The 3081-nt window shown below is 37.4% G+C and overlaps 1 pseudogene; it reads left to right on the forward strand.

Moving 5' to 3' along the window:
• The first annotated feature begins 306 nt into the window (after positions 1 to 306).
• LOC119505546 lies at positions 307 to 1208 on the forward strand (annotated as a pseudogene).
• Positions 1209 to 3081: the final 1873 nt, after the last annotated feature.

The raw sequence follows: 3081 nt of genomic DNA on the forward strand, positions 1-3081 counted from the left end.
ATGTAAGAGCTTTCTTACATTGCACAGTTAACCACAGTCATCGTCCACAACAGGGTCTGCTATGTTCTACAGTCCCATATTTTATTCTCTAGCTTTCCCTCCAGTGATGTACGTGATCTTAAACTTCCCCTTTCAACACTAATCACACCCATAATCCAGCTCTGTTAATTACGCTTACAGGGTTGCAAGTGATTTTCAGGTCGCTTGGTTTTGAGCTCGGGAACCAATATGCTTTTCTCTCCACGGGGGCTTTTTTCTCTGGCTCACAGAGTTACTTTAGCTGCTATGAGCTGCCATTGCTGCTGTTGCAAGAGATTCAGGATGTTTTACGCCATGAGAAGGGCCGCATGACTGGGGTTTTTCTTACGTGGAGTGAACGTAAGAGCACAGTTGGACCATTTTCCTGCTGCCAGATGTAAGAAGTTTGTCACTGAAGATGATGCCTGGGCCTCTGTCAGAAACTTGGTGTGCCCTGATGGTTCAGAAGGACAGAAAAATAAACTGGTACCAGAATCACCAGTGAAAGCAAACAGGTGTCCACATGTCATTTGATATAGCCGAAGATGAAAAGGCAGAACCGTGTGCAAAGCATGTAAAACAAAATGCAGAATCAATACCTTTCGTTGGCAAAGACACATTTTCTTACATGGAAGAATTTGTAGTTGTTTACACTCATGGCTGCTGCTCCAGTAATGGACGGAGGAGAGCAGGAGCTAGAATTAGTATTTACTGGGGGCCAGGCCATACTGTAAATATAGAAATTAGACTTCTTGGATGACAAACAAGCCAAATAGCAGAAATTCATGCAGCCTGCAAAGCCATTGAACAAGCAAAGCCTCAAAATATCATCAAGTTGGTTCTGTATACAGATAGTATGTTAATAAATGGAAGAACTAATAATTGGGTTCAAAGTTGGAAGAACAATGGATGAAGAATAAGCACAGGGAAAGAGGTAATCAACCAAGAGGACTTTGTTGAGTTTGAGAGACTAACCCAGGGCATGAATATTCAGTGGATGCATGTTCCTAGTCATTCGGGATTTATAGGCAATGAAGAAGCTGACAGATTAGCAAGAGAAGGTACAAAGCAATCTGAAGACTAAAAGAAGTATTTTTAATACTTGGGAACACTTGAATCAGTGGCTGTTTGATACTTTACTTAATGGTATGAAAAATAAAACTATGGGATAGAATAAAGCAATAGATGTGGCTGGCACAATTTTTTAATTAAATCAGAAAGACAGTAGGTCATTCTGTGAAATACAGTTTGAAAAGTGGATATATGTATATGTATGTAATATATAATTATAATAAATTGACCATCCGTTGAGATTTGAGTATTATTTGAGATTTCAGCATTATGTTTATTGGGCTTGCTTCTGTTCTTATATATTTTATTGCAGGCTGGTGCAGAATTAAAGAGCTTTGACTTTAATTACAGTTGAGTAAAACAATTGGTTTGAAAAATGCAAACAAGAAGTATCAAAGAATCCTAGAAGAGTTAGTCTTCCAGTTTGCAGAATGCAAACAAGAAGTATCAAAGAATCCTAGAAGAGTTAGTCTTCCAGTTTGCAGAATTGAGTGTCATGATTTTAAAGTTGATTTGTGCCTTTGTGCAAATTAGAGGAAGGCACTCCTTCCTTTGGGCAGCCCTACTATGCCAGGGCTCACAGCTCCCAGACAGAATGTGGGTTGGATCTTAGTCCCATTTGTGCATTTGGGTCCACTGTTGTGTAGGGCAAAACCTGCATGTAGGTAGCCCTAGCCACTAGAACTTAACATAGGGACAGTTACAACTTTTAAAGACTAAGATGTATAAAATAAATCCTTAAAAATTTTATTTGGATGTTTTGGTTTAAAACCCTGTAAATTTAAAAATATCATTTATTTATTTTAATACTTTTTATTATAAATTAAAAACATTTATAGAAAACTGTACAAAGTGAAAAAAATTACACTTACATTAATGTGCTACCATCACCTCTATCCATTTCCAAACAGTTACAGTCAACCTTATTAAAAATTCTGTACAAAGCAAGCATCAGCTCTCCATTCTCTACCCTCTTTCTGTCTCCTGGTGACCTATACTTGAGGTTTTAACTCCAAGAGTTTGCTTTTATATTTAGTTCATATTAGTGACACCATACAATATTTGTCCTTTTGCATCTGACTTACTTCACTCAACATAATTTCCTCAGGTTTCATCCATGTTGTCGTATGCATCAGGACTTCATTCCTTCTTACAGCTGAATAATGTTCCATTGTATTTGTATACCACATTTTGTTTATCCATTCATCAGTTGATGGACACTTGGGTTGTTTCCATCTTTTGGCACTTGTGAATGATGTCGCTGTGAACATTGGTGTGCAAATGTCTGTTCACATCCCTGCTTTCAGTTCTTCTGGGAATATTCCTAGTAGTGAGATTGCTGGAGCAAATGGCAATTCTATACTTAGCTTCCCAAGGAACCTCCAAACTGTTTTTCACAGTGGCTGCAACATTCTGCATTCCCACCAGCAACCATATCTGATTTTATGTTAATCAGTTTTCTGCTTTTCTATATGGGTTTACCACATTTATATGTTTTCCCAATTTTACATTTTTCTTGTTTTTGATCATTCAATGTGTCATTTATTTTTAATTTTTAATTTTTTACCAAAGAAGTGCACTGTAAGAAGAGCAATGCATTCCAAGAACAGAATGTTCAACCAAAGGATTTGAAAAAAACAAAAAAACCTAACCTGTTCTAGGATTTCAGGAATGCCAGAAGATACTCCTAAAATGGTGTGTTAGACCATTATGTACAAACTTTTACCTCCTTTACCTATGAAAGGTGAGACTAACGTCAACAATTGCAAAAGTCTTATTGGATGTGCTGTTTGACTGAAGCTCTCTTTGTCTACATCAGGTCACACATCAAGCACAGTAGCAAATTGCAGGATGTTAGTTGTACCATGGCTTACTGAACCCAATAAACTGATAAACATGATCTAGGAAAGATAGCTCACATATCCAGTGTTTTCCCATTTATGACAATAGCTCTTGGAAGCTCAGTCCTCAGTCCAGAGGACTGAGTAGTAA

The sequence above is a fragment of the Choloepus didactylus genome, chromosome 10 (genome assembly GCF_015220235.1).
Source record: "Choloepus didactylus isolate mChoDid1 chromosome 10, mChoDid1.pri, whole genome shotgun sequence".
Classification (NCBI taxonomy): Eukaryota; Metazoa; Chordata; class Mammalia; order Pilosa; family Megalonychidae; genus Choloepus; species Choloepus didactylus.